We start from the raw sequence: 13,366 nt of genomic DNA on the forward strand, positions 1-13,366 counted from the left end.
AAAATAATTCAAAAACAAATAAACAGTCAGATAAATACAATTCAATAACCAGGACCCAATATTCTGGTACTTATAGTTCAAACATTATACTTCAGTACAATTATATTAATAACCGCCATCTAACAGGCAGTACAACACTGTACTTATAAAAACAATGACTGAAAGACTGCATCTCCAAAACATAAGAACATCTCCATATCTGCAACACAGAAATATGTGTCTGATCTGTGTGTGTCACGCGACTGCCAGTACACCTCTCCTGACGAAGGAAAAAAGAGTGCATGCTGTTAAAAAAAGACTGCCGCGAGTAGCCGCTAGCAATCAGGCTAACTTAGCATGCTAGCATTTTAGCTGCGTTCTCGGCTAAAACTCATTATAAGTGTATATTAGTGAACTCCGCCCTCCACAAAACTTATCCCGAATGAGTCTCTTAATGACAAACAAAAACGCGGCGGTTTGGCTGTATTCACATTGCAGCTTGGGATCTGAACAAACTTTAATTAGCTGAGAGCAACGTGGCAGTGACTTACCTCCGGCCATGCTGAAAGGAGCTGTGACCGGGGCACACATGCACGCGCCTACGTTACCACGCAGCGCACACACACACATGAACGCACTATACACATATGCAGCATATTTATTTTACTTGGTTTTAGAGTTGGAGTATTTACATATTGATCTGAAATATTTTGCTGCTGAGCAGCAGAGCTCCAAAGCGTCCCCCTGTAACCATGGTTACGCAGATGCGTTCCGACTGTCACGTCACAGAGGAGAACCTGTTTCAAATGTATACCTGGATCAACCTGCAATCAGTTTGAAAAGTTTTCTGCTGAGATCCGCAGCTCGACTTCCTGGCACCCCGGGATAAGATGAGTTGCTGTGTTTTTCACGGAGAAAAAATAATTAACATGGAATAACGTCAGTGTTAGATGAAAAAAAAAAGATGCAAGCAGAAGAGGACAGCAGATTGAGAAGAGATTTCTTCAAACGGTAAGGAGCTTCTAACAAGTGATATCTGATAAGCTTAAATCTTAAATCTAATGTCCAGATTCATGCTAAACTTTTCTGATTACTCCGTGTATCTGCACCGTTAGACTTTTCATCGCCACTTTACGGTAACATACTGGCGTCACTGCTGCCAGCGTCATACCGTGACGCCGTGTTACGCTAGCTTACCTTTCTGCAGGATGATACCGTTTTTTGCTGGTGTGGTATAATACTCTTGGACAAATTATGGTAACGCACCGTAGCCTTTTTTACGGTATCTCACTGGCGACAGTTATGTCAGTGAGATACCGTTATGTCGTTATGTCGTAAATTACGTCAACAAAGTAACATCATACTGTGATTAAGAAATTGGTATACTACCGCTTATTCACGGTATGTCACTGTAAGCCCGCTGCAAGGTAATAAACTGCAATATATTAACCAGTAACTTACCGTTATCACGCATCATCAGTACCAAAAATATTCATCTCTGCTAGAGGATACCGTGTCCCAACAGGCGGTCATTTACTCTTTTAACAGGTCATAATTTACCGTAATTTCAGTTAACAGTAACATACTGTAAGAGACTGGAGGGTTCCAAAAAAATTGGATGGATGGATAGACACACACACACACACACACAAAATATAATTCATGTGCTTTGCACCACTTTATTTCAATTCTGATTCTTCCCTGCTGAAATACACATTTCCAAAATCAAAAACTGAAAAGAACTGAAAACATATTTTCATTGAGGAAGCACTTGTTTTTACTAAACCATGTAATCCATTATTTTCTCAGATGGTTGTACAAACAATAACGATATTATGTCATATCCATATCATGGCAGACAACACATGCTCAAGTGTTGGGTTTCCTTACTTATATTTTGTAGGGTCTCAAACCTACAATGTGAAGTGCCTTGGCATTCATTTTGTTGGCACCATACAAATAAACTGAATTGTAATGGATATAATATCAAGCCCCACACGTCTGCCTTTATATACACTTTGTCCAAAATACTGGCTCACACGACCAAATCATTGCACAAAACAGGGTCCACAAGGACATGGATGAGCGTGTGTGGTGTGAAGGAACTTGACTGACCTGCACTGAACCCTGATCTTGCTTTGTGGACTGAGTTCATTGATTTGTAGGGTGAGCCAATACATGTGACAATTAAAGTGTAAGTAGCTGAAATAATTTTTAACAAACGGGTAAAAGAAGGTTAGCACTGGTGCTGCACAGCAAGAAGGTCCTGAGTTCAATTCCACCATCAGGTCTTTCTGTGTGGAGTTTGCATGTTCTCCCCGTGTTTGCGTGGGTTCTCTCCGGGTACTCCGGCTTCCTCCCACCGTCCAAAGACATGCAGCTTGTGGGGATAGGTTAATTGGATAATCCAAATTGCCACTAGGTGTGAATGTGCGAGTGAATGTGAGTGTGAATGGTTGTCTGTCCCTATGTGTTGGCCCTGCGACAGACTGGCGACCTGTCCAGGGTGTACCCCGCCTTTCGCCCTATGACAGCTGGGATAGGCTCCAGCGCCCCCCGCGACCCTGAAAAAGGATAAGCGGAAGCGAATGGATGGATGGATGGATGGGTAAAAGAAGGAAAAAAAATCAAAACTGTTGCACTCAAAAAAACCTATTGGACAGAGACAGCGTCTTGCAAGATGGCGAGAGAGCTTGTCTTCATTGTTGCTCGTCTTGTGTAAATGTCCAGAAAGCATGGGCCATGGATCATCTGTGGAGACATGGGTAACAACACATTGGTCACTTAAATTATACAAGAAATTTACTAATTTCCCTAATTTGAAGTTCTCCACTCAAATTCAGTAAGCCACTGGAGGAAAGTTGTGACATGAGGGTTAATGTGAACAACCTTTCGCTTCACAGTGGTCCCAGTCTTCCTGCTTGTCCCAACCTTGGAGGTACATTTTGTTCCCTCTTCAGGGTTTATCCTTACAAAAAACCTTGCACCCGCTGACTCCTGGTATTCCAGGTTCAATACATAGAATGAACCAAAGAAGACTGACATTGCATCAGCACAGGTGTTCTCTTTGTCCAGCTCAACAATTACACGCCCCTCTGCACTCACCATCCAGCAGGTGGCGGTCATTGAACTTTGTCCTTAAATGTATAGGGGCAACATGTTGTCATTATGCAACATAAAATAATTTCAATACTTCACTTCTTCACACTGTCTAGATAGTCATAAAGCAAATAGCTACGTACAGTTAATTATTAATGGCCTTATGTACACAAGTCCATTTTAACATATTATAATTGTACATAATTGGGAATTATTCTGCCCATTAAACACACCTAACAAAGAGTCAGCCCAGTTAAAGTACCGGAGGTGAATCAACTGTATGGTTATTTTGGAGTTTATAGTTTGTGCTGCTGTTAAACTTTACAGTATTGACTTCAGTATTCCTGCTGTTGGTGTAGCTAGACTACTATGTTGATCAGTAATATGTAATGTGAAATTTGATATTGTTACTTTGCTGGATTCACTGAGACACATGTCCAACAACCTTGGTTTATAAAGGAAATTACAGAAATTTGAGCTAACAAAACAGAGACTGGATACCTGTGTCCACGAAAAGCTCCTGTGCCAAACAGAAATTTTAATATGGTCTAATCAGCTCTATTTCATAAATGACTTCTTACCAAGCATAATCAGCCTTGGGGTGCTTGGCAGGCTTTTAACATGCAAGCTGAACAATATAAATTTGTGTGCACTGAAGCCACAAAATTTAGAAATACACAGTTGCAAAAAGTTCAGTGACCAATTACCTTTGCTAAAGGACATATGCAATGCAAAAAATAAGAGTATTGTCAATAGGGACCAATTCCCAGTTTTTACATGATCAAAATTATTCACAAAAGGCTTCAATAAACAGAAAATGTGTGCCAACAAGAGAACAGTGCACAAAAATGAAAAGATATTTGAGCTCGACGCTTTAATGGGTTTAACATGACTTAGTCAGCACTCCGCACCGTACAGGTAGTACAAGCACACCTGAAAACACTGACCAGCTAACAGCTTTAAGCATTTGGGCGCAACCTCGGTAGTTCACCGATTCACCTGTTGCAAACGTCCAAGTTTCTATCAAGTCTCATAAATCCATCGGCAACTATTACCTAACCAGTCTTTTGAGTCTCCACATTCATAGATATTGACATTTTGTCTTTGAATGAAAATATCCTGGTAGGGTAGCTTAAAAGTCAAAACAAACAGTACTAAGAACGCATTTCGGACTTCTCTCGAATAAGTGAAAAAAACACTTACCTTCAGACTGATTAGCTGGTTCCGATCCAACTTTAATGTGTCCCATGTCAGTCCATTTTAGGGAAATAGTGTTAAGTGGTTTCATTCAATTTTGGGATACTCCCGCATGGACGAGCCGCAATTTGGAGTCTAGCAGAGTTATCACGAATAGCATATGATCTTCAGATATAATCCAATCAACCTTGCATTTAATCCCATTGAACATCCAGTTACCTCTGACTACTTCTAAGTTGCACATGTTAACGGTCATGTTAACGGTCTAATCCCTAAAGTCCCTAACTCAATTTAACTGTGTCCAAAAAAGCACAAAGCACCGTTTCAGACGGTGAAGTGGTGAAGCCACTTACCGGTAGTTGTTCTCGACTCCATAAAATGATATTATAATTCAACACATCTTACAGGCACACCTGTCCAGGTGTGCCTGTAAGAAGAAAGGAAGGAGAGGCACACCTGTCCAGGTGTGCCTCTCCTTCCTTTCTTCAAAAACCTTATTACAAATACAAATGAATTACAATATCACAATTTTTTGATGCATTTATTAGTTTATTGACTTGCCCTAAGGTTGGTGAGCCATCTTGCCGAGGACTGCACCGAGGATGGTGCCCGTTGTGGCAAGGCCTAGGCCTAGGCCTAGGATGCGCACAACGTTGGCAACGGAGGTCTGTGCTCCTTCCTCATGCCTCACCTTATGGACATCATTCAAATTCCTTTCAAGGTTGTCCATCTTGGCAATGAGCATTCTATTTTGCTCTATGAGGACGTCAAGACGCTCAGCTATTCTCTCCATTGGCTCACTTTGGAGCTGCTGCGGGGCAATGTCTCTATTTATGGACTCATGTGGCAACTTTAGTGATGTCACTGCTGATGTTGTCACTGTTGGTGTGACCTCATGACTCATTCATGCTATCTGAACTGTGGTGTAATTATGAGGTCACAGGGGGACGTGAATTTATTCATAAAGTTGATAGAGAGTTTGGGTCATAACTCAAAGATGCAATGATGCAGTCAAATAATTTGGAATTAAATATCTCTGAATCTGGTGTCCTTAGGGACTAGTAAAGCGCTATACAAATACAGGCCATTTACCATCTGTAAATTACAACATTTAGAGGGTTCTGACATCACAGTCATCTTTGTGACATCACATCCAGTCTCTCTGTTGTGATGTCAAATATCAATGCCAGATTCGCTTCTCTGTTGACATCACAGCAGAGAGGTCGAGTCTGGCATTGATATTTGACATCACAGCAGAGAGATGAATCTGGCATTGATATTTGACATCACAGCAGAGAGATGAATCTGGCATTGATATTTGACATCACAGCAGAGAGATGAATCTGGCATTGATATTTGACATCACAGCAGAGAGATGAATCTGGCATTGATATTTGACATCACAGCAGAGATGAATCTGGTGTCCTTAGGGACTAGTAAAGCGCTATACAAATACAGGCCATTTACCATCTGTAAATTACAACATTTAAAGGGTTCTGACATCACAGTCATCTTTGTGACATCACATCCAGTCTCTCTGTTGTGATGTCAAATATCAATGCCAGATTCGCTTCTCTGTTGACATCACAGCAGAGAGATGAATCTGGCATTGATATTTGACATCACAGCAGAGAGATGAATCTGGCATTGATATTTGACATCACAGCAGAGATATGAATCTGGCATTGATATTTGACATCACAGCAGAGATGAATCTGGTGTCCTTAGGGACTAGTAAAGCGCTATACAAATACAGGCCATTTACCATCTGTAAATTACAACATTTAAAGGGTTCTGACATCACAGTCATCTTTGTGACATCACATCCAGTCTCTCTGTTGTGATGTCAAATATCAATGCCAGATTCGCTTCTCTGTTGACATCACAGCAGAGAGATGAATCTGGCATTGATATTTGACATCACAGCAGAGAGATGAATCTGGCATTGATACAGATGGTAAATGGCCTGTATTTGTATAGCGCTTTACTAGTCCCTAAGGACACCAGATTCATCTCTGCTGTGATGTCAAATATCAATGCCAGATTCATCTCTCTGCTGTGATGTCAAATATCAATGCCAGATTCAACTCTCTGCTGTGATGTCAAATATCAATGCCAGATTCATCTCTCTGCTGTGATGTCAAATATCAATGCCAGATTCATCTCTCTGCTGTGATGTCAACAGAGAAGCGAATCTGGCATTGATATTTGACATCACAACAGAGAGACTGGATGTGATGTCACAAAGATGACTGTGATGTCAGAACCCTTTAAATGTTGTAATTTACAGACGGTAAATGGCCTGTATTTGTATAGCGCTTTACTAGTCCCTAAGGACACCAGATTCATCTCTGCTGTGATGTCAAATATCAATGCCAGATTCATCTCTCTGCTGTGATGTCAACAGAGAAGCGAATCTGGCATTGATATTTGACATCACAACAGAGAGACTGGATGTGATGTCACAAAGATGACTGTGATGTCAGAACCCTTTAAATGTTGTAATTTACAGATGGTAAATGGCCTGTATTTGTATAGCGCTTTACTAGTCCCTAAGGACACCAGATTCATCTCTGCTGTGATGTCAAATATCAATGCCAGATTCATATCTCTGCTGTGATGTCAAATATCAATGCCAGATTCATCTCTCTGCTGTGATGTCAAATATCAATGCCAGATTCATCTCTCTGCTGTGATGTCAACAGAGAAGCGAATCTGGCATTGATATTTGACATCACAACAGAGAGACTGGATGTGATGTCACAAAGATGACTGTGATGTCAGAACCCTTTAAATGTTGTAATTTACAGATGGTAAATGGCCTGTATTTGTATAGCGCTTTACTAGTCCCTAAGGACACCAGATTCATCTCTGCTGTGATGTCAAATATCAATGCCAGATTCATATCTCTGCTGTGATGTCAAATATCAATGCCAGATTCATCTCTCTGCTGTGATGTCAAATATCAATGCCAGATTCATCTCTCTGCTGTGATGTCAAATATCAATGCCAGATTCATCTCTCTGCTGTGATGTCAAATATCAATGCCAGACTCGACCTCTCTGTTGTGATGTCAACAGAGAAGCGAATCTGGCATTGATATTTGACATCACAACAGAGAGCCTGGATGTGATGTCACAAAGATGACTGTGATGTCAGAACCCTTTAAATGTTGTAATTTACAGATGGTAAATGGCCTGTATTTGTATAGCGCTTTACTAGTCCCTAAGGACACCAGATTCAGAGATATTTAATTCCAAATTATTTGACTGCATCATTGCATCTTTGAGTTATGACCCAAACTCTCTATCAACTTTATGAATAAATTCACGTCCCCCTGTGACCTCATAATTACACCACAATTCAGATAGCATGAATGAGTCATGAGGTCACACCAACAGTGACAACATAAGCAGTGACATCACTAAAGTTGCCAGGTGAGTCCATAAATAGAACCCGTGACGTGGAGCAGGTATCGCTGTTTTGGACCTTGTCCCTGCAGCAGCTCCAAAGTGAGCCAATGGAGAGAATAGCTCAGCGTTTAGAGTTCCTCATAGAGGAAAATAGAAGGATTAGTGCTAGGATGGACAACCTTGAATGGGAGTTCAGAAAGGAAAGGAGGCGTGAGAAAGCACCACAGAGTGCCCTTGGCAACCTAGGTCTAGGTCTAGGTCTAGGTCTAGGTCTAGGTCTTGCCATAATGGGCCCCATCTTCGGTGCAGCTTACCTGTCCACCTTGATTGGCTGCTTATAACATAATAACTATACTCTGCTCTCATTTATGTTAAGTTTTATTTTGCCCTCACTTGCTAATTAAAATAAAGAAAAATTATATTTAAAAATATATATTAATTGCTCTGTGTGTTTATTTCAATGAAGACGTGTATTTTTTGTGATAGAAAAATATAAATTGTCCAAAACATTTGAGAGTTTTTAAATTAGCACTGCATGAGTTTAACTGTGGCACAGACAGCTGTCAATCCTGGTGAGTGAGAGTTCAACCTCCAAACTGAACCCAGTGTGTTACTGGCAGAATCACAGATTTACTCACATTTACTGATTGTTCTGTAGGGTCTTTACAATTTTCAGCCCCTTCAGGTGACTGTTGTCTTCTGACTCCATCTTTATGGTTTAGTTAGATTAAATATTTAACCAGTTAATTCAAGAATGAAAGACACATTTATCACAAAGGCACTCTTATAATGTAGATTAAATGTGTGTTGACATAACATCTAGATGTATGATTAGAAAGAGAGAAATGTTGTAATGAGTAATGACATGAACAAAGTGCAGTATTCCAAGATGGCATCAGAGTTTTAACACCTTTTATACTCATGTTTTTATAATTATGCTAAGTTTAAAAGCTCAAAGATAATGACATAGATGCATCTGTTTCTGTTATTATCACAAGACCATATTGGTCGCACTCTAGGGCCCTGAACAATTAGCTAATGTTGTTCATGAGACTAAAGTCAGTGTAAATATATGTGGCCAATATTCTAGTTATTATATTAATCATTATAAGTTATTACAGCAGTGAGTTTGAACTCTCAAATCAAATCACTTATTGTCACATCACATGTGCAGGTACACTGGTACAGCACATGTGAGTGAAATCAACCCGTTCTCACTCCCGACGCGTAAAATAATGACGACAGAAACACACACTTTTTTTTATTTTATTTATGTTTTATTAGTTTTCTTATTTATACAACATATACAACAAATTCAATTTAATCACCGTGAGGGGGAAAGCAAAACCAAACCGAACAACAACAGAAGAGACAAACGGACCAAAACAAGACCAAACAAAACACAAGAATAAACAAACCAAGAAATACAATGACATTATACAAAATCGGGCCTCCCATTTTGTACATATTTCAACCATTTCAACCAATATTCTTCAAAAGAGTCCGCCTGGCACTTTAGCCTAAAAGTTATTCTTTCCATAACAAAAATATTATATATCACATCAATCCATTCATCTATGGTAGGAATATCCTCTTTAATCCAAAGGCGAGTTATGGCCTTTTTGCAAGCTACCGACAGCACACTGAACAAATACTTATCCGGTTTGCATAGATTAAGACTCTCTAGGTTGCCTAGGTACAATAATGCAAAATGAAATTGTATTTTCTTTTGGAAGATTGTTTCCATGACCTTATGTATTTCCTTCCAAAATGGAACCACACGGGGACCTTCCCAAAAAATGTGAAAATGATTTGCTGTTGCATGTCCACAATGCCTCCAGCATGTTGTGTTCTGAGAATAATTGGATTTTTGGGCTGGGGTAATAAAATAACGAAATACATTCTTCCAGCTGAATTCCCTCCACGAGGGGGAGCTTGTTACTGACCACTGCTGCCTACAAATCCCATCCCATTCCTCTCCTGTTAAGAATAGATTGCTCTCTGTTTCCCATCTTCCTTTAACATATCTTGTATCATGACCCCGTAGATTGATCAGTGAACAATATAATTTGTAAATGATTTTTTGATAGGGTCCATCTCTATATGCATTCTCGAATATATTTATAATCTCTTCATTCCCAGTCGATAACTGAGAATTGTTTAGCTTTTTTTAGAAACACACACTTCTTACCGAAGAAATGAATATTATTTTACAGTGTTGCTGAATCACATGGATGAATTTAACACCTGGACACAGTTATAGGGCTTTGGAGCGTGATGTCACGGGGGTGGGCTTGGAAAGGATTTTGGCCCGATCCGCCATTTTGGGGGTCTAGCACAAGTGAAGAGGGAGCGAAGGCACACACCAACAGGCACACACCAACAGCCATGGTTCGTTCTTGCTGTGTGGTCGTCTGCAATGTTCGATCGCACGAGGCACAACATGAGGCAGCTCGTGTATTGATGTTACCAAACGAAGGTGTCTAGCCTGGATAGCAGCTGTGAGACGAGCTGATATCCAGTTCTCTTCCATCTCCAAATATCTGTTGATGCTCCTGACATTTTCATTCCGGTAAGTTCTAAATATGTTCATATCACTCTTTATAGCCTATTAGTTTTATTTTCTATGCGCTCTGAGCTCATAGCAAATTAGAACAAACATCCTACTGAGTGATTTTGCAGAACTACCTTCTATTTATAGAGTTGCTAATTATTTGGCATTATTGTAGTAAACCAGCCTATGAAATGGGTGAAACACATCATGACTGGGTTCCAGCGCTACACAAGGGACCTGCTTCAAACATACCACCATGCCAATCAGATTACTTCTTCCATGTGAGGGTGAAGAGGTGACCCTCCTGGATAAGATGGTGAAGGTTTGCTGCGTTTTGGTGAACAGTGTGATAATAAAACTGATGTGATGTTCTATAAGGTGGTTTTAATAAAAAAAGAGGCAAAAATTAGTTTGTTTCTTTATTCAACTTTTGAACAGTGGTACTCAGTCAGTAGCTAGTTGAAGGTCAGGTGGTTTTAGTGGCGTACCACTGAAGTGCTCTTCGTAGATGTGGTTAGGCAGGATAGAAACTGCAGAACCTGTGTCCACAATCAGTTCAATGTCCTTAGCTGATGACGTAGGTGTGCTCACATTTATGCTGCATTGCAATCCTTTTGATGCATGAGAAGGATCTGTTAAGTAAAGGACTGTGAGTTTTGGCAAATGGACTTCCCGTACATCTCTTGTCTTGGATGAGCAGCAGACACAAGCAAAATGTCCAATTTTATGACACAGTTTACAAGTAGCTTTGGATAAGATGGTGAAGGTTTGCTGCGTTTGGTGAACAGTGTGATAATAAAACCAGGGAAAAATGAAACCTGCTCCTGTTAAATATTCTTAAGTCTTGTGTTGTTAAAATTGCTGTATTTTTTCAAAAGATACAGTAAATAAAGTAATGTTAGTAGTGGGTGATATCATGTAAACACTGTCATGATTTTGTGTAAACATTTTGTCATTTGTAAACTATAAATGACATTGATTCTACATTGTAACTGATGTGATGTTCTATAAGGTGGTTTTAATAAAAAAAGAGGTTGACAGCAAATATCTCGATTAGCTTCAGTGCATCTGTAATAAATATGTGCAAGTTTCACTGCTTCGTTTAAACTGTATGATACTTATACTGACCCAGGGTCAGTGTAAAATACAATCCCAGCTGTGTGAACAAAGCCACTGTAAATTTAATCCTGTATGACAAACCTCAGGATGCTGGTTATTATTACTCTTTCCTGCTGGCACACCTGTCACACCTGAGAGTCAGCTAGAAACTTACAGTGACGTGGAAATCATGCAAAGACTGCCAGACTCTGTAATACTGCAAATGATCAGTGACTCAGGTTATCACTAAACTTTAAACAGCACCTCTGTGTGCTGAACATCTAGGATTGAGTCAGGCTGCATTGACTGTGGGACTTTAATGTGTTAAAAGCAGGTTGAAGACGGCTCAGAAACATTTGAAGATTAAAATTTAGCATTATGGCTGCTACTGGTTTGTAAAGCCTCTACTCAGCTGTATTTTTGTTACTAATTTATGTTTGTTGTTGTTTAACACGGATTTCAGAAGAGCAAATATGCTTAATAGTTTAACTAGATTTCATTTGTCAGTGTAGGACTGCTGAGTCACCTGAAGAACTCATTTCATTCATTCTCCACATGATGTTCATTTACAGAAATGTTTCACAGGAACTGATTTCTCCCAAAGGTTGAACTAGTGTGTTTCCATAGATTACCTCTGTATGAATGTACTTCTTAAATGAAGGCAAGTGTTTGTCCTTTTTTGTTCCTCAGGTACAGTACGTGATATCAAGGGCAGGCGGTCAACACTGGGGACAAGAAGCAGACATACTTCCAAGAGGGAGCTGCAGTGAGGTCAGAGGTCAGAATCTGAAACAGCTCAGGTTTATATTTTAGAGGTTATAAAAAAATCAAAATGTATTTATAAAGAAACCTTTAAATAATAGTCATAATTATGATTATTATAAGAAATATCAAACATTTAAGTGGATTTTCTGTTACACATGTTGTGTTAGCCCTGCGATAAACTGGCAGCCTGTCTTTGTCCTGTATCAGCTGGGATAGGCTTCATCCACCCGCAACCCTGAATTGGATACATTGTATTCCAATTATGTAATCTGATCATTTACAAACTCAAGGTATCTAATCAAAATGTAAGTAATAATTATAAAATGGGAAAGCAGAAATAAGTGTGACATAAATGTAAATGTGTTAGCTGACATAGAGGACAGCTACATGTAGTCTGAAAAACCTTTGTTGTCAAGTTTGCAGGTATATCAGCACGAGACATTCTTACATAGAAGAGACATTAAAGTCTCTGACTCAGTGAAGCATTATTGGTCCCATCTGTTTGGATAAATATAGGTTCGAGAGGCTCTTGGGCAAAAGGGGGACACGTTCCTGTTCCTTTTTCTGGAGGATACACCGGACCGGAGGATACACAGATTGTTGTTTGAAATCGGGGCAGAATAATCCCCTGATCTGTGCAACGACTGAAGGGTTGTCTAACCCCTGAGGTTGAAGAAAGAAGAGCAAAGGACCACCCAACTGGACGACACTGGTGGCTGCAGCAATAAAATAAAGGTCTAAAGCTCCTTGGACAGAAGTTCTAGTCTGAGTACGTCTGAAGGAGTGGAGTACCTGAATCTGGCATTAATATTTGACATCACAACAGAGAGGTCGAGTCTGGCATTAATATTTGACATCACAACAGAGATGAATCTGGCAGTGATATTTGACATCATAAAAGAGAAGCGAGTCTGGCAGTGATATTTGACATCACAGCAGAGAGACTGGATGTGATGTCAGAACCCTCTAAATGTTGTAATTTACAGATGATAAATTGTATAGCGCTTTACTAGTCCCTAAGGACCCCAAAGCACCTTACACATCCAGTCATCCACCCATTCACACACCGGTGACGGCAAGCTACATTGTAGCCACAGCCACCCTGGGGCGCCCTGACAGAGATATTTAATTCCAAATGATTTGACTGCATCATTGCGTCTTTGAGTTATGATCATAGGCTTAGGGTTAGCACCACTGTTCAAAAGTTGAATAAAGAAACGAACTAATTTTTGCCTCTTTTTTTACAGGCCATTTACTATCT

This window comes from Rhamphochromis longiceps, linkage group LG7 (genome assembly GCF_057381845.1).
Source record: "Rhamphochromis longiceps isolate RC_006_pf linkage group LG7, R_longiceps_female_GT1.1, whole genome shotgun sequence".
NCBI classification, from domain to species: domain Eukaryota; kingdom Metazoa; phylum Chordata; class Actinopteri; order Cichliformes; family Cichlidae; genus Rhamphochromis; species Rhamphochromis longiceps.